At 36.8% G+C, this 27,921-nt stretch overlaps 1 pseudogene; it reads left to right on the top strand.

Moving 5' to 3' along the window:
• The first annotated feature begins 23,500 nt into the window (after positions 1–23,500).
• LOC147524898 (F-box protein At3g56470-like) lies at positions 23,501–27,486 on the top strand (annotated as a pseudogene).
• Positions 27,487–27,921: the final 435 nt, after the last annotated feature.

Genomic DNA, 27,921 nt, shown 5'->3' with positions numbered 1-27,921 from the left:
AGAGTGTTTTTGTCTTGACATTTATGTGAGGACCTACTTAAGGACGCTATTCCAAAGTTTCATAAACGGACCTGTTAGTACATTTCATAGTATTACTCATTGTATATATGTTTATTCATAAATATTTGATTATTATACATATATTAGCTTAGGTTTAGACTTGATTATTCTGTATTCATTACTAGTGAGATGTATAGATAATTGGGAGCATAAATAAGGAAACAGTAGTTTTATTTCTTAGTCGTTGTAGTATAGATGAAGTTTGTGAGTACCTTCACTGGAAAACTGTCACACCCCGAATTTCGACAGAATTCGGAAAAACATTATTTGTTCCCGACTCTTCGATTTCCGAAGTGTGACGCACTCTCCACTTCCAAAAACCCATAAACAGTTTAAATATGCGGATAATTAAAAACCAATAAAAATTTTAACTTAAACAAGAGTCCTCTTCATTATAAAAATTTACAAATGAAAATGCAAATAATCTTATCTCAACTGAAAATCTATATCACCTCAAAGGAAAACAAAGCCTATCTTGAAATGCGACGCTAACACAAACCACAAGCTGCAACCAATCTTCTTCAACACTAAACCTGTCAAGACTTATCAACTATGTTCATTTAATGAACACACGCGATAAGCAAACATGCAAATCGGGTCAGCATTATAAAAATGCTGGTGTGAGTAGCTCTGAAATACAACATATAATTATACATATATATACACAATCCATACGGCAGTTAGTTCCTCCATCGAGGCGCCTTAACTTTTAACGACTAATATAACATCCTTAAGTACAATAATTAAGGCAGGTAGTTCCTCCACTGAGGCGCCTTAACTTCCCACTAACCACACAACAAACCATACGCATAATAAAAAGGCATTTAGTTCCTCCACTAGGCGCCTTAGGTTCTAACTAAACTATAACCAGCCAAGAATATATAATCATCTATCTAAAGATATATCATTAACCAACATATTACCATAATTATATTAATTAAGGCTTTCTTTGTGTGTCCCTAAAATTCACACCGTATCTATGTCTTACCTAGTTTCCCTGGCTACCACAATCGCTTCCCAACGCTGAACATGTACATCCACATGCCTCCCCTTACATAATGTACCACTCCGTGCGTAACTACCCTGAGCGGGATGCAGCACACCAGGTAACCCTCACACGAAAGCCATTATGTAAGTACTGCCACTATTCAGCATAAAATATCGTGCGTCTCGTTCTATTTTGCGAACGGAATAATCAAGCCACTACTATTCGCGCCCGTAAGGGCCAATCACATTACTTACGCCCGAAGGCCATTCAGATTCACTGAAACGCCAGAAGGGCCAATCAAATTGCACACACCCACACAGGGCAAATCACATGAGTTGTGGTGGTAGCTAGGTTCTAGGATTTTCGTTACGTAATTTATTCAGGTGTCATACATTTATGACTCATAATAAAATTCCACTATATCACGTGCAGGTCAAATACCTTATCGCACTAAGCCACAATATTTTGAAATATCTCAATTATATCTCATAACCACTTTTATTCTTTCACATGCCAATATATTATTGCACTAAGCCACAATCCCGTGGGCAAATATTCACCAATACTATACTACCTCACAGTAGCATCTCACATATATAATAATGAAGTGTTTATACATTTATTTCTCCAAAACTATTGCATTTAATATATATATCCCAACATATTATATAATGTCACAATATCAACGTCAAATCTTAATTAGATAATGACCACCAAATTTATACAAGCTTCCACAACATTTTAGCATTTGATTTGTCCATACAATTTACAACATAAAATGTAGCACAATTAAAATCCATCCCAGATCCACAATCAAAGCCCAATATATATATATATATATATATATATATATATATATATATATATATATATATATATATATATATATGTTTTACACACTACTCACGTCAAATCTTAATTAGATAATGACAAACAACGTTATATAATTTCGACAATATTTTATTACTATATTTGTCCCTATTCTTAAATATGAGAAAAACTGGAAAAAGTCAACATTCCACGGTCAACGGTCAAAGTCAAAGTTAAAGTCAACACATCATGGTCGAAGTCAAACTGTCATTTCCATGTTCAACAGGTTCAGAGTCATAGCCATGGTTCATGGCTAAGGGCAAAGGTGCATGGCTCATGGGCTCATGACCAAGGAAATGGTTCGGACCCAACTGGCCAAGCCCAAACCTTAGAACCTGAAAGTCTAAATGTTGAAAGACCCATTGGATCTCTATATTAAGTCCTATGGACTGGCCCCACACAATATTAGAAACTGGCCCAAAAACTAATTGGAAAAGGCCCAAACAAAACAAACTAAAATCGGGCCCAAAAACCAACTAAGGCCCAAGACCAAATAATAGAACTTTGGCCCAACCCAACTAACAAGCTAAGGCCCAAAAACAGAAATTAGATTTCGGCCCAACCAAAACTAAAACATTTCGGCCCAAGCCCAAACCGACCTACTGTTCATCTTCTCCAACAGTTCTCTCCTCCACCACTACCAAAATCGACCACCACAAAACCTTCACACACCACCCCAAACAAACCCATCGAAAATTGTGTAGGTGAAAAACCCCACAACTTTAATAAAACAAAAATCCCCAAATCCTTCAATCCAAACTTCACCAAACTAGATCTGAAAATAATTCCCGCCGCCATTAACGCTTGTTTCAAGCTTCCAACAGCCCCTATTCGACCGCCCTCACCCACTCAAACACACCCCCCTTCAACCCATCCTAAATCAACCAACACAATCCATCCAAAAATAGTTCGAATTATTTACTGAGGAAGGACGTCTGGGCGTGCCGCCATTGACAACTTCCAAGGTTCAGCAACCCCCATCCTTCAGGGCTAAAACCTTCCAGTCTTACGATTTCAAATGTTGAATTCTCCGATTATGATCCTAATATGCCCAAGTCAGAAAAGAAACATGTCGAAGCAATCTTGCAGGTTCACGTTGATTCTGTGGATCTAATAACAACACGAACAAGTGAAAACTATGTATTTATTGAACGAAGTTCTGACTCCACTACTACAGAAAATTTTAACCTCGACTTCCCATTGTTAAACGCTCTTGAAAGGTGTGAAGTTTTTTTCAAATATCATTGCAACAAATATGCATCCCATATCAAATACTTAACCCCCCGACCTCAACCAACAAATAACTCAAATAACAGTTCCAAAACAATATAGCCACCACCACACAATATCACAGTTCGATGGTTCAAGCACCATTTTCGATATTTAACGAAGTTTAATAATATGACATGCACGACGTAGAATAAAACAAGATAATAAGCAATATCACTAAGCATAAATCTTAGACAGTATACACCGATACACGAAAAACCATAAATTCGGTGAGATAGCAAAAATAGCTACTCACCTGTATTAATTCCTCCTAGTCCGAATCGTCGCGCTCCACCCTCCAGCAATCCAGCTTTTATCTCTGCCTCCATTTTTATTATTTTTTTCTATATGAAGCCTATTTTCTAGAACAGTACGAATATATATTTGGGTTTGAAACCCAAGCCCAACGCAGACTCGGGCCCAAAAACCAGGCCCACATATCTCAAATCCAATCCAACCAATTTTAAATAAATAATTAAATTAATTAATTAATTAATAATTACGTATTTTAAATACGGGCGTTACAAAAACTCTCACGAGGCTATAACTCGTTCACTAGGGAATTCATAGTGGTTTAAGGCCTTGTTGCATATGGTCAATGCAATCGCACTCGGTGAAACGAGAGTAGTTAAAACTCCATTTTTGGTCATTTATTCTAATTTCTCATATTTGCTTGAGGACAAGCAAAATGCCGTTTGGGGGTGGTTTGATAAGAGCCCAAAAATGTAGTTTTAACCCCTTAACAATAATACTTTTAGACCAATTATGCGAGTAATAAATAAGAGTTAATGCTGATTACATGTTTTTATGTATTTCTGGCATTGAAGTCAATTATGTGCAGAAATGTGCCACTTTGGTGAGATAAAGGAGCAAGGGTTGGTTGCTAAGAAGTTTTGTTATTAAAGGTCAAGATTCAACGAGAAAAAGCCTTTGTAAAGCCCTGGTCAAAAGCTGAAAAGTCAAAGTCAACGAGGGAAGAAACAACACACAAAAGTCAGTAGAATTTCCGAAGACCGTATCTTTGGCCTACCTTATGTCAAAACGACCGGCTCAAAAAAAGCTTTCCAATGGTCCAAGCCTTGACCCAATCAGAAGAGCAAAAGTAGACGAAAAGTCTATTGAAGTCAAAGCCAGCTGAAAAGGGCTCTGTGGACTGAAGAAATTAAGCTTTGGGTTCGATTTTCCGGCCCAAAATATGGATCCTCAGCCCATGCATGAAAATGTGGATCTAGTCTCCTCCATTTCCATACACAAGACTTAACTCTTAAGCATCAATTAGGTTAGGTAGAAAGTAGCCATTAGAGAATAATTTTAGATCTAGTTTTTACATTAATTTAATTAGTTTTCTATTACCTTGTTTTAATTTAGAGTATTGAATGATTGTTAATTCTTTATTAGATTAATAAAAATAGTTAGTTCTTCATAATTTCGGTTTTGATTTATTAAAGTACTTAGCTCTAAATTAAATTACTTAGTTGTTAATCATTTCTTAGTTATTAGTTTAGATTTGAATTTTGTCATAATTCGATATAGTAAATTTAGAATCTTTATATGATGTCTTGTTTAATTTCATTGGGAAATGATAGCATAATGACTCTAGGCTAAACCTCCATTAGAGGGGGTTGAAGAAGCCTTGATGAAGCTTGACTTTGTTAACTTAAAAATCGTCGTGATAATCTATTCAATTCTAGAAAGTAATTAGTTCACCATGAGAATGGGTTTGGTTGCTTCACATGCTAGTTATTAATTGGTAGAGATTGTCATGTATAATTAGGATTAGAATTACCATTTTGATATGTGAAAGCATGGAAATTTGGATCACGACGAATCTTTGTTAGTTGATTAAGTCAAGTTAAGGTGGAATCAATCCCCCTTAATTCTTTATCATATAGTCAATTTAAAAATTCTGTAGTTTGAATTAGCGTATCTTGTTATTTGAATTCACATCGTAGTATAATTCGCACCATTACTCTCACTAACTTTGGATAGACTCGTAGTCGTAGAAAACATTGAATACTAAAGAACTAGGAGTGGAACGAATCTTTTACTCCAACTCTATTTTGATAGAATCGAGAGTAGAATAATCTTTGGTAAATATAGTCTTAAGTGCAGTTTAGTTTTACTTGCGTTTAAGTTTAATTGTTTATTCGTAGGTAAAACTATTAATTTTACGTTTATCAAGTACTCGTATCTAAAAATTCAAAATTTTTATAATAAAACTTTTTTTTCACACTAAACGGTGTCTGAAAAAAATAAGGATTGAGGTTCTCTAATTAAGGAACGTGCACACATGGATAACCTCCCTCATTTCTTAAGTGACCTGGCCGTTGGTTTGATCCAACAAAAAAAATAATTAATTAGTCTTAGTTATTTAGTTAGTAAGCCCACCCACTACCAAAGACCGTTTCACAGGCCTGACATCTAGGCTCAACACGAAGCCCGTAGTAAAAAGCCTGAACCTTATTCTTAAACTTTAACACTAATCAGGTTTAACTTTTTACAGGACTTCACTATCCACACTGTGTACCCGGACCAGTACTCATATTATTGTTCAAGTAACACTAGATGTGCTTCAAGGAAGTTGAAGACGCTATTTATACCCATAGCAAGGACGCTCCAGGTAACACCTTTATACATCCTCGAATCTACTGCCAGAGGATTCTATTTCTAGTAATAATCAGGCTATTTATTTTGCATACTCGTTTCCACTTGCCTATTAGATTTAAAACTTGCATGAGATTAAGATCTGGTACGCATAGACCTGCCATATTAGTTTATTGTAGACGCAGAAATAATCGCTTATCTAGAAATTCACCAATCACCACACACACACCACTTACACCCACCACAACTACAATTGTAGAAATGGGTGAAGAAATCGCAGAGAGACCCCTCTCTGATTTCTATAAAGCTTTAAACGATGGACCTGAGTTCGATCGTGCATAGTTCTCGCAGATACAATGGGAGATTTTAGAATCCCCCCTAATATATTTAATCTACTACCTGTTTTCCATGGGTTATACCATGAGAAGCCTTATCAACACTTACGTAGGATACAACAAGTTCTTACTACATTTCATCATCCAAACGTAAGACCTTAACAAATAAAGCTTAGGGTGTTTCCTTTCACCCTAGCTAACAAAGCAGCAGCTTGGCTAACAGCACAAAAGCCAAACTCTGTCGACACATGGGAAAAACTGGTAGAATTATTTATGCATGGAACAATTTTACCCACCATAGAAAACTGATAAAATGCTATCACATATTCATTTCTTTCTCCAGAAGCCTCAAGAATCCTTTTCTGAGGCTTGAAATCGTTTCATCGATCTTCTAGTAGAATGTCCACATCATAATCTGGGTAAAGACACACTAGTTAGTGTCTTCTTCAAAGGCCTATCCCAACACCATAAAGAGACTTTAGATATCATGAACGGAGAAAATTTCCTAGGTAAAGGAGCCACCGATGCTTACAACTTTATAGATAATCAATCAAAGAAAAGTAATAACTGGGGAGGTAATTATTACTCCCGCTCCATTCCTTCCTCTTCTACAACTATGGCCGCCAGTATGTTTGAGGTTAAACCTGATCCTGAACTTAAAACTTTAATAGAATCCCTCACTCGTAAGGTAGATGCCTTTTTTGTTAAAAAACAAGAAGAGAAACCAACTCACGTCATCCCTCACTCTCTTCGCTGTAATTTTTGTATAGTCTCGAACATTCCGATCATTATTGTCCACTTGCCTATGAACAACAACAACCACCACCACAGTAAGAAGATGTATGTGCTTTTAATATACCTAACGCACCTTGGAGACAAAATCCTAATTTTAGTTGGCGTAATAATCACCAACAAGCGACACCTTCAGGTTTTAATAATCAAAATGTTAGGCCCACCAACAACTACAATCAATATCAACCAAGGCAAGGACAAGGGCAAGGTAATTATAATAATAATAGAAGTTTAGTCCCGGTAAATAACAACTATCAAAATCCACCAGTTAATAATCAACGTGAGATAGTTCCTGTTACATAACCCGTGGCCACTCAACCTTCCCAGCCTGATAGATTCGATGCTTACATGCAAACTCAACAACAGATTTTACTAACAATTCAACAATCTATCCAACAATTAACACAAGAAAAGACCTAACAAAATGACGTGTTTCCAGGTCAACCGGTACCTAATCCAAAATCAACAAACACAGCCTTTGAATTAAAAGATAATTCTAGTAATGAAAGTATAATACAAGGAGAACTAAAGGTCGTAACTACTCTTCGTTTAGGGAAAGTGGATGACAATAAAGTAATTATGCCTGAGGATTCCCCACAAACTGATAAAGATATAGAAACCTTACTAGATACCTTAGTTGAAATTGAAGATCCTACACCTGTAGAAGTACAAATTAAACCTCAACCTAAAGGGAAACTGATAAAAGTCAAAGAAAAAGGCGATACTTATGTTGAACCTTATGCTAAATATAGAGAAAAACCACCATTTCCCCAGAGACTAGCCTTGTTAAAGAAAGATGATAATTTTAAGAAGATTAGGAAAGTTTTCAAAAATTTGACTATAAACCTACATTTCCTCGAAGCTATAAAACGTCTTCCAAAACATGCTAAGTTTCTTAAAGATTTGTGCACCACAAAGAGAAACACAAACATACCTAAAGAAGCCTTCTTAACAGAACAATTTCCCTATTTATTTGAGCACAATGGAATAGTTAAGTACAAGGACCCTAGTCGTCCTACTGTATAATGCACCTTAGGTGATACTTTCACAACAACTGCTCTTCTAGATCTAGGGGCGAGTGTTAACTTACTCCCGTTTTACTTTTATAAACAACTAGGTATTCATGATCTAAAACCAACTAAAATAACTTTGCAGTTAGTCGATCATTCAATTAAGTATCCTAAGGGCGTAGTTGAAAATATTCTTGTTAAAGTTCAAAACTTCGATTACCCAACCAATTTTGTCATTCTAAACACAGAAGTCGCTCATGACTCTATTCCTATCATCTTAGGGCGTCCTTTCTTGGCAACTGCCAATGCCCTCATTAATTTTCGTGATGGTTTGAAGTCCATTTCCTTTGGAAATCTTATTGTTGAGGTGAATGTTTTTTAAATGATGCAACAGACACCAGACACGACTATAGATGGTGAAATTAGCATGATAGAGAGCCTCACTTAAGATTATTTTAATAAAACTTTTCCAGATAATCAGATGCACCAATTTTTTTCCTTTGGCAGTACTGAGGATTCTTACATCCAAGAAGTACATGCCCTCTTAGAATCTACTCTTATCAATGATCCCACGTTAGATCTAACTCCTGAGTTTGAAGAACTCATTCCTAAACAAATCTGCATTTTAAAGGAGGAAAACCCTCCTGATTCTCTCATTCCCACTCCTCCCACCCCTTAGCTTAAAAATTTTCCCGCTGAGTTAAAATACATTCATCTTGATCTGGATGCCACTCATCTGATTATTATATCAGCTCAGTTATCTGCTACTGAAGAGGCAAATTTGATTAGGGTTATTCGTGAACATGGTTCTGCGATTGGTTGGTCATTAGACGACATCAAGGGTATTGACCCTAGCGTATACAAACATCGCATACATTTGGAGGATAATGCGAAAACCTCCCAAGAGCCACAACGTCGTTTGAACCCTATTATGAAAGAGGTAGTTAGAGCAGAAGTTTTGAGATTACTCGATGCTGGCATTATATACCCCATCTCAGATAGTGAATGGGTGAGCCCAGTTCATGTAGTCCCTAAGAAAGCAGGTGTTATAGTCCTTCGTAATGCCAATGGAGAGTTAGTTTCCACCCGAATTCCTATAATGTGGCGGATTTGTATTGATTATAGGAAGCTAAATGCCATGACACGTAAAGACCATTTTCCTTTACCTTTTATAGACCAAATGCTTGAACGTCTTGCCGGCCATGCTTACTATTGTTTTTTAGATGGCTACTCCGGCTACTTTCAAATTATTATTGACCCTCACGATCAAGAGAAGACTATATTCACATGTCCCTTCGGTATGTATGCATATAAAAGAATGCCCTTTGGCCTTTGTAATGCGCCTAGTACTTTCCAGCATTATATATTACATATCTTTAGTGACATGGTGGAGAAATTCATGGAAGTGTTCATAGATGATTTTTCCATTCATGGTCATTCTTTTGAAGATTGTCTTTTAAATCTTTCTAAAGTTTTGAAACAGTGTTAGGAAAAGAACTTAGTCTTAAACTAGGAAAAATGTCATTTATAGTTACTAAAGGCATAGTTTTAGGTCATATTGTTTTTAAAAATAGAATAGAAGTAGATAAAGCTAAATTAGATAAAATATCGTCTCTGCCTATACCACGGACTGTCTGTGACATTAGAGCCTTTCTAGGCCATGCAGGTTTCTATAAACGTTTCATAAAAGATTTTTCAAAAATAGCTAAGTCTTTAACAAATTTGCTTTTAAAAGATGCCATTTTTTACTTTAATTATGACTGTAAACAGGCTTTCAAAACTTTAAAAGTCGCTTTAACCTCTGCACCTATCATACAACCACCAAACTGGTCTAAACCTTTTGAACTTATGTGTGATGCCAGTGATTATGTTGTTGGTGTTGTGCTAGCACAGAAGTTAGATAATAAATCCACAGTTATTTTTTATGTTAGTAAAACCTTAAATGATGCTCAACATAATTACACTACAACTGAAAAGGAATTTCTAGTCGCTGTCTATGCCTTAGATAAGTTTCGTCCCTACTTAGTTGGTTCCACATCCATAGTCTATACAGACAGTGCAGCCCTTAGGTACCTTCTCGCAAAGAAGGATGCTAAACAGAGATTGATCCATTGGATTCTTCTCCTGCAAAAGTTTACCTTAGAAATTAAGGATAAAAAAAGAGTAGAAAATGTAGTTACAGATCATTTATCTAGGTTACCTAATGAGGATGACAGCGATTCCAAATCGATATCTGATGATTTTCTAGATGAGCATCTTTATTATATTTTTTCTGCACCTTGGTATGCGAACATTGTTAATTTTTTAGTTTTCGAGATCATTCCTGATATATGGTCCAGGAATGAACGCAAGAGATTTTTGGCAAAAGTTAAGTTATATTACTGGGATGAACTTTACCTTTTTAAGTAATGTGCGGATCAAATAATTCATCGTTGCATTCCCCAATGGGAGCACAATGAAGTCTTATCCTTCTGCCATGAACAATCATGCGGGGGTTTTAGTGGAAAGAAAACTGCCGCCAAAGTTCTTCAATGCGGTTTTTATTGGCCGACCTGTTTCAAGATGCCCATGCACACTGCAAAGCGTGTGTTAGATGTCAACAACTTGGGCGTATTACTCAATGAAATATGATGCCCCTAAATCCCATTTCCATAGTGGAGATTTTTTATGTCTAGGGTATACATTTTATGGGTCCGTTTCCAGTTTCACATGGTTTCATTTATATTCTTGTAGATGTAGACTATGTATATAAATGGATTGAAGTCATGGCTTGTCGTAACAATGACCATAGAACTATAGTATTATTTATGAATGAGTATATCTTCTCACATTTCGGCGTACCTAATGGAGGAAAACATTTTTGTAATAGAGTTATTGAAGCTTTAGTCAAGAAATATGGAGTTATCCATAAGGTGGCGACTCCGTATCATCCTCAAACTAGTGGTCAAGTAGAGGTGTCCAATAGAGAAATAAAAAAGATATTAGAAACAACAGTTAATCCTGATAGGAAAGACTAGTCTAGATGCCTAAATGATGCTTTATGGGCATATATAATGGCTTTTAAAACACCTATTGGTATGTCCCCCTACCGCTTAGTTTTTGGTAAACCTTGTCACTTGACTGTTGAGTTGGAATACCATGCCCTGTGGGCTATTAAAAGTCTTAATTTCAACATTAACGCAAGCTTGGTGTCAAACACAAATTGTAATTAAATGAGCTTGAAGAAATCCGTAACGATTCTTATGATTTAGCGAAGGATTATAAAGCTAACATGAAGCGTATTCATGATAAACATATTTTGCATAAAGAGTTTGATCTTGGTGAAAAAGTTTTACTATATAACTCACGTTTGCATATTTTTCCTAGTAAATTCAAAAAAACACGTTGGTCTGGACCTTTTGTGGTTACTGATGCCACCCCACACGGGGCAATTACCTTGGTAAATCTCAAAGACAACAATACCTTTCAAGTAAATGGCCAACGCTTAAAACATTTCCACGAACTACGTTTGCCTGCTGTAAAAGAAACCCTTCTACAAGATCCTGTTTATGAGGACTGATCCTCTATAGTGGTGTACTTTCTATCCATTTCACATATTTTGGGAGTACTCCATTAAGGTAACCAGACCCTCCTTTCGGAGTGTGTGGTTGTAAGTGCCGGATCCTTAGTCCACATTCATGTAATTCATGCAATAAAAAAAATAGCCATAAATATTAAATAGATTAGAAAGTCTAGGGTATCTGACTTTAAAAGACCCACAATTTCACCACAATAAAAAAAAAATCAACCTATTCTAAAATTTTGTTTAGGGGTGGGTAATCACCCCACCTTGTTCTCTCACCTTCCTATCTTTGTTTATGCTGCTTTAAGTGGTATAGATTCGTGTGACGCAATCTAGTTTCTAGATTTCCCTTCTCCCTTATAACTTATGCCATTTACGCATTTCGAGGCATTTTTCCACAATTTCATATGTCACCCATGGTTAGATTTGAGTTTTTCCTAGATTTTTAGATAGCATTCTTCATGCTGATCATTTTCATAGATCATTTGCAAAAATCAGACTGCAAACCAATCGAGAATTTTAGTTTTAAGTTTACAAGGCAGCAGGACAGGATCGGTATTTTAGAAAAGATTTGGGCTTGGGCCAAAATTCATTTTTTCATCCAACCCACGATATTTACACCCCATCAACCATCCCATTTAACCTCGCACACCGGCCCATTCACTTCATCTTCCCAAACAAAATTAGATCTGACCTAAATCGATCCACCTGCACCTACCAACAACTGAATCCAAACGCGCACCGCGCCTCCATCGAAATAGACCTCTAATTTTACAGCACCTTCCTACCAACATCCACTACTTAAACCCCTACCTGTATTCAAATTTCATCCATAAAATGGCTCGACTAGTAAAAATCTTATCAGAATTCGCATTTAATGCAGAGATATTCCAGCCATTCTATGGTACTGAGATACGTGTTAGAGGGTGGGATAGAATGTGGTACTCTACTGAGGAGTATTACCATGAGGATTTGGTGTTGAAGTTTTATAAGAATAAGAGGATACTTCCTTCAGGGAAACTATTTGTGGATTTGGACGGAGTTCACCTGGATGTGACTCATGAGTTGCTCGCTACCATCACTAGGATACCAGCGAAACAGGTCACCCTGACCTTACAGTGATCCCAGTTTGATGGAGTACATCAGCTAATGCTAGACACACTTCTTGAAGGTCGATACAATGATCATTCTCACTGTGCCAGGTAGTAGTCACTTAGGACTAACCAGCTGGCTGTGACGCAGTGGCTAGGCAAGAACGTCTGTAACACTTCGAAGCCGAGTGACATCAACTCGTCTTTCTTGCATGTTCTTTTGATTTCGCAGAACATGAGGTATGGTTTTTGCCTCATTGATTTTCTGCGTGATGAGCTTATGGGTGTAGGCCTGACCATTGCACCCCTACCTGTTTTAGTAACTAAGATAATGTCATCTTGGGGTTGCGTGCCTGAGTCACCTAGGACTCATATTAAGTTTCACTCCAATGCCAAGGCATATAGTGAGTGTGTCCAAAGGAATTGGACATTGCCTGAAGAGAGAACTGATGGGATAGATCAAGATGAGGATGAAGATGAATATCCTATTTGTTTTGCTGAGAACGTTATATACCGTGCTTATTCTGATTTTGCACATTTTTCACTACTCCATAGCGGGATGCGTACGCTTTACGATCATCAGCTAACCCTTTCTAAGCTCTATGAGACTATACAAAATCGTCAGGGTTCCATTCAACGTGATCAATGCAACATAGAGCATAACATTCGAACCATAGCCGACAACCATGCTGACATGCTTAACACTATAGAGAACATGGAAGAGGCGCAAATAGCTTTTCAGGCCGAGGTCTTGAGCCGTTTGCCCCAGCCAGGAGTTTCACTTTCTTCTTCTGACTCTCGATGTGAGTGTCATTGTCGTCGTCCTTCTGATGGTTCTGGACCATCTTCTTCCCAAGGATAGCTTCTTTCTTTTTGAATTGTTGTGATGAATTTGATTAGAATTTATTTCTATTTTATAATAATTATTTAACTTCCATTTTTGTTTTAATTTCATTAACTTAGTTTAATTATTCGTTTATTGCCTTCTGTAGTTAAGTAGTTAATATATTTTGTTTATGTGATTATTCATCTATGCACGTATTGTTAAATTTTATGCGTGATTAATCGCATATTTTTATTTTACCATATAGTTTTTTTGTTGATATTCAGCATGTTTAGGTCATTTAATCGGTCAACGTCATGAACCCACCCTCTCACATTGTTTGGGGGTGGTATATTTTAATATATGTTAACATATGAAATTGTATGTCTTAAATCACATTTATATCAGTTTTGGGTCAAAATATAACAACTCTTGGGCTTTATTTAAATTAATTGGGACCACAATGTAATTAGGTACCTGATATTTCGAGGAATTTTAAAGTTTTGCGAAATTTCATAAGCTAATCTAATAGAAAACCCCTTATATACAACCCATGGGCTTTGTTAACATCAATTGGGATCCATAATGTAATTAGGAACCTTAAATTTCGTGAAATGTCAAAATTTCAAAATCTAATTATATATAGAAATTCCAAAAACTGAAATAAAATTCATGTATAGGAAACTATTCTAAAAATATGTTTTTGCACATTGATAAACAGTCCTTTAGGGTTTTGTCCTTTAAAGTCTGTAGTCCAAAGTCCAAAGTTCGTAAACGTCCAATTAGTCAAGTTACCTTACTCACATGGGTTGGTAGCATAGGTCGAGTAAGGGATCGTCCATACCTTAGGACTAGGCAAGGTTCACAACTAGATTTACAGCCTTTAGTGAGTAGGATTTTAGTTTGTTGTTTAATTAAAACTTGGAATGCAAGCAATGTAAAATAACAACGATTGATTTCTACGTAAACAAAATAGGGATAGAGATACAGGAAAATGGTTAATCATAATCATGCAAAGTCAGTTTCAAAAGTTAGAGTACCATATCACTACAGCTCTAATCCGTCTCAAGTTCATAGACAACCCCGAAACGGCGTCGAGTATCAATCCCTAGTGAGATGCACTCATCTCTGAGTACATTTCACTAGCATGACGAGTTGAATTAATATTCCATCTCTGGAATATCTCTTCAGCTCCTGGTTTGATTTTACATCAGCTGGATAAACCAGAGGGGTGACGGCCACCATAGGGTATCACACGAGACTGGACCTAGTGTTAATTGGGTCTCACGCGAGACTAGTCTGGAACATCAGCACTCCAACTTTAGTCAGACTCAGTCATTTTGGGGTCGGATGTATAATCTAAACCTATTTCCTAAGTAGTGATTCTGGAACACTAAATTGCAGCCTAATCCTCACATGAGCATCATTAACCCTCCCCTTGGGAAGATTTTAGCTCATGGTTCTTGGATAGATTGATTGTTCTTGTTGTATGCAATGAATAAGTAGAAAGAAATAAATGAAGAACAGGAATTTAACTTGAAGAAAAATAGATTTTATTGAAGTGAATACTTACTGTACCAAATACAAAAGCTTGAAAGGAAAAAAAAAAAGTACTGTATGAAAATGTAATAACGAAAAGGAAATATGCAAGAATGAACTCCCCCCTCTTTCTCCAACATCAAACTATATATCCCCTCTTTGAATCTCACGTGAAGCCTTCCATTTATAAGTTTTGTCCTTTCCTATTTCTAAAAATCCAAACTTTATTTGTATTAACAAAGTTTGTCTTTTCTTCTTTCCAAACATCAAATCATGTATTAATTTCTTGTTTAGTCTTTTCTTTATTTGCAAGGTGGCACATAAGTGTCTTGCCACTTGTCTATGCATGATGACTCGTCATTTCTTGTGGGCCTGCAGAGTGGGTCCACGTGCTTTGTCCAGTGGCGGCCCGGATTTTGGCATTTTTACAACTTTCTGTCTTTGTGTAGAGCTCGTCGCTCTGGTTGTTCTGGCAGTTCACTTGCTGAAATTGGCGTCCATGTTTGAAAGATGTGAGCTTTAGAAGTTTGCTGCTTCTTTGCACGTAGACCTATTCTACACTGGTTTTGTCCTTTTTGAATCTTCGGCTTTAGTCAGGCTCTGTTAGGCTTCACTGGGGTTGAGTGGGAAGACTTCAAGTATGCATAGTATTCCCATACTTTGATGCAAGTTTTATCATCATATTCACGGTAACTACGAAAACCTGCAAAAGTATGAAAATATAATTATTTCATGATTATTAAACACATAATTAACGAAAATGCTATGTCTCTACAGGGTTTAGTATTACAGTTTTGGGTGCTTATCACACATATTTTATTTTAGCAACAGTCCGGCCTTAGACTTAGCAACCAAACACTATAAAATAAATCTCTAAGCATGTAGTTTCATAAGTGAAAACCTTAAACACATCGCTGCATCTCATAACACGCACGCGCCTCACACAAGACTAAACATAACGCGCAATGTCGTGTTTGTATAAAGTTGGTATCAACATTCTTATTCGCGCACCACGCACTCCAAAGGTATATTTAAAGCGTGCGCGCCCTCACCACAAGCTTCCAGGCTCAGATTTCCAGGTTCCACTTTTATAACTTCCAGTACTTCAATTCATTACTTGTTTACTATGTCTATCCCAAAAATTATACCGGAACAGTCTTTTGAGGACCTATTTCTCAATGATAAGTATGGTGCATACTCTAATGATATGATTATAGAGCACTATTGGGAAACCCTACTGGTAAGACTTGATTAAATTTATTCTCCTGCGCTTACTACATATTTTTATGAGCATGTTGAATTATATACACACTTCTCGAGAAGATGGACTCATAGTAACATTAGATGACAAACCTTGTTTACTGACTAAGTACTTAATTGCATGTGCCTTAGAAATTCCAACCGCTGCCCCACATACCGAGCTTAACTATATAGATGATAATGACAATCATTATAATTTGGTAAATTTCCACGAGACCTATGGTGCCGGTATATTCCAAGTAGAACACCAAGGCCAACGTAACGTATCCTTAGGAAGCATGGCCCTCAATATGGGCCTTGCAATGCTTTTCCTTAAGCTTAATGTCCTAGGAGATTGGCAGTTCACTTCTGCGGATTCCACCACATGCAACGCCTTCATTGCTTTACCCGAAGGGCATTGGTTTTACGATATATCCAAAACCATAGTGGCTGGTCTAGCCCGAGCATAAACTATAAGGCATAAGTACCTCCTTATGCCAATCACAATCACACGTATCATGCTATTCTTTTTCCCCGAATTATGTACACGTTTCACTGATTGGGTTAAGGTTGATACAATGCACAAGACCAATGTTATAGTCCGTTTTTTACATGTTATGGTTTGGCCGGGCTGGCGCATCCAACCACACCTAGTAGCCCCATACACCCTGTCTGACCAAATTGCACTAAATAGGTTGGCTAGAGTAGATGAAAACATGATGAAGGCTTGGAAAGTAGTCATAGATATGCAATACTTAAAGGAGCCTCATTTCACAAGTGAGGAGCAAACAGAGGAAAATGCATGAGTAGATATGGTAATTTTTATATTTCTGTTATGTCCACTTATGTCCCAAGTGAATTTTATTACCTTTTATCTCCATAATGGATGGAACTCATATAGGAGTTGCGTCTGCATTTTATTTCTTTATATTTGTATCATTTACTTTTCTTTTACAGGTGCTCCCATTTACAAGCACATTTCTATGGTACTCTCTATCCTCTATTTTCATTCCATACTTTGGGGACAAAGTATGATTTTGTCTGGGGGTGGTATAGAAACATGATGTAAATGTTTAAGCACATATTAGGTTATATATTTCGTATTATTAGTCGTATTTATAGTAGAAAAATGGAAAAAACATAAAATTAGTTTATACTATGCACTTAGGATAACGACATTATTTTTTTTTCCATGATGATATTAGTCTAGAAATCTCAAGTAGCAATAGAATTAAGCATAGTTCTTAGAAACTTAGGTTAATACGTAGGTAATAGTCATTGCATCATTTCATTAACATCTTGCATGAGCATGTATGAGTGTACTTGGTAGTATTTTTCTGAGAACTAGGTTAGACTACTGAATTTTACATATCCTGTGAGATTCTAGCTTAAAAGCCTCATATGAGTGAGTATTTGAGTGATGACACAAAGGAGACATATAATCTGAGTAGAGAAATCACACATCCACTTGCTTGATCACCATACCATATCCTAAGCGAGAATTTAGTCCCTCTTTGAATCGATATAGCTAAAAATTTGTACCTATAAGTAATTATCTGCTAGTCGCCCCACTGAGCCTTTTCATTAGCCTTTTCATAACCACAAATCCTTTACCCATCTTTTAAACCATTAAAAATAAAAATAATCCTACCCATCTTTGAATGAGTTTGAAAATAGGATGAGTAAAGAAAATAAAGAGAAAGACCTATGGAAAACCAAAAAGTAGTTAGTGCTTCAGAAAAGAAAAAGAAGAAAGCTTCATCTAAAGAAAAGAAAAGAAAAATAGAAATAGAAATAGAAATAAAATAAAAACTCCAAAAATAGAATAAAATGAGTCAAAAAGCCAAAACAAAAAGGCTAAGGATGGAAACTAACTATAGAAGCAAAATAAGGACAAGGTTTTCTCTAGTTACATATAATTGAAGACCCTATTATCACAGACTTGTTTATTTGAATATCCATTCCGTTTCTTCTTAAACCATCACCTCAACCCTGTATTACCTAATAAATACCTCTAGCTCAATTAGAATTAATTTGGTGTGATAGTAAGTAGTAGATGTGATTGGTCGACCACGGCTCCTTTAGACATCATTGAGATTGTGAGGAAACGTGTGTCCACTGCATACTGCAGTGAGCGAAACTTGAGTGGAAAAATTAGAGTATTTTGTCTTGACAAATTGTGAGGACCTACTTAAGGACACTATTCCAAAATTTTCAAAAACGGACATGTCATTGCATTTCATAACATAGTTCATTGCATGCATGTTTACCTTTAGATGATTTGATTATTATGCATGTATTAGCTTAGGTTACAAAAGCATTGTTCTTATTATGTTGTTTTAGAGATGTATAGATATCTGATAATAATTAGGAAATTTTATTTATATCTCTTAGTCATTGTAGTATAAATGAAGTTTGTGAGTACCTTCTCTATAAAACTCTCACGAGGCTATAACTCGTTCACTAGAGAATTCCTAGTGGTTTAAGGCCTTATTACATATGGTCAATGCAATCGCACTCTGCGAAATGAGATTAGTTAAGACCACATTTTTGGCCACTTATCTGTTTTTAATTCTCATCTTTACTTGAGGACAAGCAAAATGCTATTTGGGAGTGGTGCGATAAGCACCCAAAAGGGTAGTTTAAACCCCATAATAGTATTATATTTAGGCCAATTATGTTTATAATAAATAAGAGTTAGTACTATTTACGTGTTTTTGTACATTTCAGGACTTGAAGCTGATTAGGTGATTAAAAGCACCACTTTTGCATGGAAAATAAGTCAATATGATTGCTAAGGAAGTTCTGCCTTTAAAGCCCAAGAATAGTGGAGAAAAGCCTTTTTCAAGCCTAGTCAAAGTCAATCTGGGTAGAAAAAGAGCAGAAAAGTCAACATAACTTCAAATAGACGTATCGTCCAACTCAGGCCTTGGAATTGGGCCTACTTTATGTCAAAACGACCGAATTAGAATAAGCTTTCCAATGAACCTAGTCGTGCCCCAATCAGAGATGTAAAAGTGGATGAAAATGGCACGAAATTAAAATCTAGCAATTCTAACCTCTTTAGACTTAACCTAATGGACTTTTGGCTCACTTTAGAGACCCAAAGTCTCCTTTTTAGGCCCATGCACGAAAATGTAAAACTAACCCTCTCCTATATAAAGAGGGCTAAGGCAAAACTTAAGCGTTCTTTTTACCCTTTAGTTATAATTCTCTAAGTAGTTTAGTTTTAGTTTTAAATTAGGTTTACTTTTCTTACTTTAGAAGTAATTTATAATTGTAGCCTCCAACCCTCAATTCAATACAAGTTATTTATTCTTAATGTCTTCTTATTATTGTCTTAGTTTAATTAATCTAATGAAACAAGGTTAAAACCTCCATTAGAAGAGGTTTATGAAGCCATGTGAGGATGAGTAGCTTGTAGTTTTTATTGTTTTGAATAAAAGAACGTCAAGTTCTTCGTTATGAGTAACTAGAGATAGAGCTCATAACAGAGAACTAGAGTATATAGCCACCACCAAAGAGATTTATGGTGGAGCTACACTCTTTTGCTAGTGAAACCTTGATCCGAGTGGACTTGATCTTTACTAGGGATCAATAAAAGCGATTCGATACTAACCAATAGTAAATCGAATCACATGGTGGATTAAACCCCTTCTAATTCCTTTATTCATTCTTTAAATTCACTGTTTTCATCTTATATTTACTGTTTTGACTCTTGTTAGTGAAGCATATTGCAATCTAGATACGCATCCAAGTAGTGTACGAAGTAGAGTTTAGCGAATACAACTACTCCCCTTTATTTTCTATGATTTAGAGAGTATTATTTACTATTTTCCCACCATATTTTACTGTTCACGATATCATATTATTATTGTTCATCATGTTTAGTTCAATTCCATTATTATTAGTACGCCAAACTACCAACGGATGCAACTATCTCATATGGTCCAATATACCGTGGACTCAACTTTCCTTTCATGCCAAACCTCATAACTCCACACATAAGGGAAACCTTCAAAAACACAAAATCACCTACATAAAACTCAACCAGTTTCCTCTTCAAGTCTGCATAACTTTTCAACCTACTTTGTATTGTTTTAATCCTTTCTCTAATGACTCTAATCTATTCGGATGTCTCTCTCACTATCTTAGGCCCAAGCAATACTCCATCTCCCACTTTTGCCCAACAAGCAGGTGATCGACATGGACACCCATACAAAGCCTCAAAGGGTGTCATACCGATGCTCGACTAGAAACTGTTATTATATGCAAACTCCACCAAGGGCAAATGCTCCTCCGATCATGTAACGACCTACCCCATCCTACCTCGTTGAAACTGTCCCCACTTAGCCACTGCGGACCTCCGACACTGTGGGGTTTTGTCCAGACGGGACTTCCTAGGAGGTCACCTATGCATCTTGATAACTACTCTCGCACAAACATGCTTAACTGTGGAGTTCAAACCAACCACACAACCAATTGTGCTTGAAAAGGCCTCGATACTAGGATTTGGTGGATCAATTACTCATAGCCAAGATCTTTGGACAACCGCTTAAGCGAAATAGGATCACACCATGGCGCAACCGTCACCCATACCCGGGCTAGGCGCCTTTCCATCATACCCCCTCCACGAGCCTCGCCCAAGGGTATCACATTCCCAGCACTTAAGATCGAGCTGTCCTCGGCTCTGATATCACTTTGTAACGACCCGCCCCATCCTACCACGTCGATATTGTCCCTACTTAGCCACTGCGAACCTCCGACAATGTGGGGTTTTGTCCAGACGGTACTTCCTAGTCCTTGCACAAGCAAATGACATTAAGCCACATGTGAAACAACTTAGAAAGGTAGTAAACCACTACAAATATTGTCATCTTTCATCTTCTCCCTCTTCACTATGACCACAGCTGCCGCTTACCGACCACAGTTGTCAGTGCCTACCTAATTCATGTTTTTTTTGGGTAAAGCCTATTTCTAATTCATGTGATCATGTCAAATTTTACAATTCCCATGAAACCAAAAGATCAGCTTGTTTGACAGTGAATATCAACTGTATTACACTATTACGGTATGAGTCACCATGATACTTCTACACACAAAAGAACAAAGATCAACAAAACAACATTGAATTTGGTTTTTATTTTCTATGATGATATTTTAGACAGGGAAATACCAAGACTATCAAACAACAACTTGTTCCACGATTTCTAAAATTGCTAAATCCCACATTGAAATTTAATGTGAAATAGTTTATATAAAATATAAAATCCACATTGCATGATTGCAATTGTTTCGGTACCTCCCAATGGTTGTGGGTCATAAAATTTGTATGAAATAGTTTAGCAGTTTAGCCAATTCTTTTTGGTGAGAATAGAGATGCCAAACAGCAAAACTCACTAGCAATTCCATGTCTTTGGTCACAGTGCCAACTCGTTGGACACTACCCGAAACAAAATTACCAAATCTACAATAACTGTGGTTCTAATCAAAATACGAAACATTTAAATGGGCTTCTAATTCTGTGTCTTTGCTTAATGCTCTTAGTACCAATTCGTTGGACACTACAGTATACCTTAACCAAAATTGACAAATCTACAATAACTACAGGTTCGAAGCAAAATAGGAAACGGTTGAAGAAACCCTAGTAACTTCAAAATATGATTACTGATAAGCACCCAAAACTGTAATATTAAATCCCGTAGAGACATAACAATATAGTTAATTATGTGTCTAATAATTATGAAATAATTATATTTTCGTACTTTTACAGGTTTTCACAATTAGTGTAAAAATAATGATGAAACCTGTATAAAAGCATGGGAATAGTGTATATATCTGAAGTCTTCCTACTTAGCCCCTGTGAAGCCCAACAAAGCCAGACTAAGCTCAGAGACTCAAACAGGACAAAATCAAGTCAGAACGGGATTACATGTATAGAAGCAACAAACTTCCGAAGCTCATATCTCTTGAACCGAGACTCCGATTTCGGCAAGTGAACTGCTTAGACGATCAGTGCGACGAACTCTATGCAAAAGCGGGAAGTTGTAAAAATGCCAAAATCCCAGCCCGCCACTGGACGCAATATGTGGACCAACTCTGTGGGCCCATAAAATTGGATGAGACACCAATCATAGAGTAAGTCAAAACAAAATGTGCAAATTATTGATACAAATTGACACCTTGTATGTATTAATTACCTTGACTAGACTTTTTGTGCCAAATAGTGTTTTGGCTTTGTATGATTTGGAGATAAGATGAAATTTAATGTGAGTAGTTGGAAGGAGGTGATTTCACGTGGGAAATGAGAGAATGCTCTCATATATATTGTTTTTGGATTTGGGAGCATTCATTCCATATTGATGCATGTTTTATTGTTTTTTAGAAAAAAAACTTAACTTCTTGTAAAGTTGTTAATGGTGGAAACACTTGTGTTCTAAATAAAATCTTTTGCCTTCTAGCTCAAAAATCAAGTCTTTCATTCTTCTTCTTCATCTTCTTCTTCTATTGTTTTACTAACTTAGCTTTAAAAATTGCATATCAATTCACTCCAAGGATCATGAGCTAAAACCCTCCCAAGGGAAGGGTTAATGATGCTCATGTGAGGATCAAGTTACGAATTAGGATTCCAGTATCACTAATTAGAGGCTTAAGTTTGGTTTTTCATCCTTTCCCAAAATGGTAGAGATTGACCGAGTTTGGAGTCTAGAACTCCGGACAAGGTCGCGTGCGCAAACCATTGACACTAGGTACACTTGCGCGCGCGACCCCTAGGGAAAACAAGTTGTGAAACTTGCTCAACCAATGTTGAACGAAACCAAGAGTTGAAGGGATATTTTAGAGATGAAATATCTTGACAACTCCTCATGCTAGTAAAATGGACTCAGAGATGAGTACATCTTGCTAGGGATCGATACTCGAATTAGTTTCTAGTTTGTCTTTGAACCCGCAGCTGATTAGAGATATAGTGATTTTGTTTCCTAAAAGCTATGTAGCTAATCTTTGCATGAGTAGGTTAATCATCTCTTTATCTTTCTCTCTCTTTTTATTTAAGAAACAAACTTGCAATTTTTAGATAACTTGTGTAGTAAGTAATCATTAGGAAAAAGAAATCTTCAACAAAACAAAAATCCTTCTCACTACTTCCCTTGAACATATTCTAGTTGTGACGTCAACCTAGTATTTAGGTTGGAACGAAACACCTTACTCGATCTATACACACGAAATTTGTGAGTAAGGTAAATCTTTGAAAATTAGTACGTAAAAGGTTGCGAAATTTCATATTTATAAAATCATAAAAGTACTCAAATCAATTACCATGCATGCCTCTGATTCTTTGAGGGCAGTTCAAGTGATCAACGGGAGGGAGATATGTCCTTGGTATTGTTTAGAACTGGTTGCTGTGATTAGAAGGACCATGAGGGAGTTTGAGTCTATTGTAGTCTCCCATGTGTTTAGGGAGAGAAACTTAGTGGCTAACTGGCTGGCGAAGGCCAGCACTGTAATGGGTAGGTGTAGTCCTTGTGAGAGTCAAAGCACCTTTTATAGCATTCCTCCACTAGCGTATGAGTTAAATGTGATAGTGGAGGTGGATGCTAGGGGTATGATGTACCAAAGAGGATATGTTGGTTTTCTAATACAGGTTGGGGTCTGCCTAACCCCTAACTGCTTAAAAAAAAAAAAAAAACATTACCATGCCTCTATATATACGTTTAAACAGAAAGAGAAATATCCTTGTTGTCTTGATTCTCATTTTCCTGGGCAGCAAGCTTGGTCCTTCTAATCTGTGGACTACTGCAAGGTTTGTCATCTTCCATATTCTAATTTACTCGTATTTTCTCTATTGTTCCTAATAGTTATTAGTCTCACGTATAGGATGTACAAGTTTAGAACAGTAGAACACTACACTCGTTAGTGAGAGCAACTCACATGTCCAACAACAAAAAAACAAGAACCGATATCAAATCTCCAATTAATATGGAGTCTGAGAACCAAACCATTGGCAGAAGTTATCAAAGAATCTAATCAAGTAAATTAATTATAATCTATTAAGTACAACACCTCCCTAAGGAGCTTAGAGCCATTGAAGTTGGCCTTCCAAGCTTGCATCAGTCTCAGAAAAAATGTTGAAGTCAGCTCAGATGCACTGACAACAGTACATGCTGGTCATCAATGAAAAAGCGCCCCCCACCCCCGGGGACTATGTCTTAATGTTTTTGCTTCTATTTCTGGATTCGTATCCCAGTATGAAACATGGAGAGTGGTGCACAACTTTAGGGAATGAAATAATTAGAGTTGCAGAGTAATTCTGAGGACATCTATTTGTCTTCCAAGGACATACTAAATCCCATTCATTCTCTCTTTCTAAAATACTCTCCATATGTTTACATAATTATTCCAGAATACTCCGATGACTTTATAATTTGCATTTCTGTAGATAGTTAGATTTCAACTTATGCCAGTTTGTACTTCATAAATTTTGATGTAATTGTATGTTTATGTTTATCACTCTGGTCTATTTCTTTGAGGTCTAAACAAAAGTTGCGTGCTGGACGTACTGCATTTCTTAGTGGGACTATCTTACTGATTTTAAATATGTATAGGTATCATGGTGAAAAAAGTAGCAAACAAGCAAAACAGTCTTCTGCAACCTACTCCTGGACCAGCACCTTGGATTGTATTCCCTTTTGGAAAGGGTAGAAAGTCACAAACCTTCACCAACATATTAGATCCACTGAGGAGGAGTTGTCAGGAGCTTCCACGAGATTCGGGGAAAAAGATGTTTGTTATCAATGCATGGTTGGTTGGTAATGACAGATTATCTCAGAGAGGACCAATGCGGAAAGGAACAATATTTCTTGTGGAACCCCGATACACGAGAAGTAATTAACCTACCATTGATGGATTCAGAGGATTCTAGTGATTGTTGTTTATATATCCTATCATGTGTACCTACAAATCCAGATTGTATGATTTAATTTGTTCGTGGGAGAGAGAGAATTTCTTTTTGTTCTGCACACCAGGAGATGAGAAATGGACTAGGCAATCCTACAAGCTAGTAAGAGATAAATATGTTTTCAATGAATATATTAATATGGGCGTTGCTTGTACAAGTGGAACCATCTACGCCCATACTTCTCAAGGTGTTATTGAACGGAACCATTGTGGCACATTGTCGGTAGGATTGTTGGCCTTCGAGAAGCCTCAAACATATCCTGGAACAATGATTTATCGACCTTACATGGATCCGGTGAGGAAATATATTATGTAGTCATACATCACCTAGGAACTAATAATCTAAAGGCCATAGGCCACGTCGAGATTTTCAAAATGGATTTTGTAAAAGAAGTTTGGGTGAAAGTGGAATCCCTAGGTGGACGCAATTTCATTTTGTCTGATAAAGGTTGTATGTCTTTCTCCGCTACAAAGTCAGGAACGGAAGGAAATATAATTTATTTCACTTTATATGAAGACAATGGTTGCTTGTATGCATTTGGTGTGGAAGATGGGAGTCTATCAGTTTATCTGCCTTGTCCCAAGCTAAAAACACCGTTCTTCTCACCTTTTTGGTTAATGCTCAGTGACAGTAACAGGTATGCTATGCATCTTACTCTTACTCTTTCATAGTATGTTTTTCTTCTTCTTCTTATTATTATTATTATTTTTAAATTTCTCAGTTCTATATTAGTACGTGTTACTGAAGCTAATGTAGTTTTTAATTTTATTGTATTAATTAGGCTAGTGCAAGTCCTCAAAGGAAAGGCAAATACAAATACCTTGGAGGAGTCTCAGGGGAAAAAGATTAACAACACACTTGGCATTGTGAAGGAAAATGTTGAGAAACCAAATTCGCCTAATAACTGGATTGACCTCCCCTTGGATATACTACTTTCAATAACAATGAAGCTCCCTTTACCCGTTGATTACATAAATTCTCGTCTTGTTTGTAAAACATGGCGTCATCCCTTCCTCCAACTATCCGATGGACTGTCAATCCGATTTGCTCTGCAACTCAATGTCCTTGGCTCATGTTTTCTAATAGAGAGAGTAGCACATGCAGTTTCTTCGATTTAAAGTCCAATGCAACACAACTTTGATATGCCCGAATTAGAGCATAAGTGAGATACTATCCTAGCATCAAACACCAAATTTCTAATAATTAATTTGGTGTTTTTTCATCTTCAAAAGAGACATATGTTGATGAAAACACCAAAAAAACACCAAACCAAACACCAAATCGGGCAAAATTTGGTTCTAGTTTTGGTGCTGTATCAACCGGTTTTTCTAACACCGCATGGGCTTGGGCTAAATAGTAGGCTTCAATCACGCGGTTTTGCGAAAACCGCGCTAGAGATAAGGAAAGAAAAAAAAGAAGAAAGTTGATGTGCGACACATTGCGCGGTTTCTGGAAAACCGCGTGGGCTTGGGCTTTTAAGATGGGCTTCAGTTGGCGCGGTTTTGAGAAAGCTGCGTGGGCTATATGGCGAGGTTTATCCAAAACCGCGTCATTTGATTTGATGTCGAATATTTGTTGTTTTTCCTGAAGTTGGTTGATGTTTTTTTGGTTTGGTGTTTGGTTTGGTTCAAAAATTTGGTGTTTTCTTAGTTTCTCTTGTAAAAATGTTCTTATTGGGTGCTCAAATTTGCTTCTCAAATGATGGTTGGTTGCTAATGTCAAAAGGTGATCGTTCGATGTTCTTTTTAAATCCCTTTACCAAAGTCACAATTGAACTTCCACACTTGCCACCGAATTTTGCATTTAGTGGCTTATCCTTTTCATCCTTGCCCACTTCTGCCCAGTGTGTCGTATTTGGTATCATACCCATGACATACAACTTCGCGGATGTATGCTACTTGCGTTTAGGAGAAAAGACTTGGACTTGGTTACAATGTGACCATGATATCCGAATCACCCTTTCTTATACCAATCCAGTATTCTATAATGGGGCATTCTATTGTTTAAGTCAAGAAAGGCATATGGGAGTCTTTGATATAAAGGAGGGCAAAAGTGATTGGACTATTCTTTGTGCGCCCCAACCTTATAAATCCATGAACGAAAACTATCTGGTTGGGTGTGATGGAGAATTGTTCTCAGTTTATATTGGTCCCAAGGGAAAATGAGTGGATGTTCACAGGTGGGATTATTTGAAATCGGAATGGATGGCAGTAAACAGTTTGAAAGATAAAATGTTACTTGTCAGTCGTTCTACCTGTGTTTCATTAAAGGCGACAACAGAAGGAATGCAGAACAAGATATATTTTCCCATTCCGAGACAAGAACAATTATGTGTACGATTCTCTTGACAGCCTCTGTTGGCACTCCTCATTTGGCGACTACCGTAGTGAGAATAATTATGAGACAAAAGCACAATTGCATTCCCTTGGATACAACCTAGTTTGAGCTGGAAGATAGATTCTTTTTGAGTGTAAGTTCTGACTGTTCTATCTAATGAATATTGTGCAGGTAGTCAACATTGATGCCTAATAATATACACTAATACACCACAGAACGCTCTTTGTTAAGATTACTGATGTCCTTGACTAGATCAAAGTACGATCTATTATATCAGTTCCACATCTGATGAGCGCTATCAATATTCGTAGTTTTTCTTAACTATAGCATGGATAGATATTCATATCTGATTGGGGGTCCCTTGCAAGCCTGGAGCAGCTCTTGTAATGAAAGAGGTCATATGGACTCTGCCCAATATATGATGTGTAGGGTTTTTATCGATATCT

The sequence above is a fragment of the Coptis chinensis genome, chromosome 1 (genome assembly GCF_015680905.1).
Source record: "Coptis chinensis isolate HL-2020 chromosome 1, ASM1568090v1, whole genome shotgun sequence".
NCBI classification, from domain to species: domain Eukaryota; kingdom Viridiplantae; phylum Streptophyta; class Magnoliopsida; order Ranunculales; family Ranunculaceae; genus Coptis; species Coptis chinensis.
This window is presented reverse-complemented; position numbering and strand designations above follow the sequence as displayed.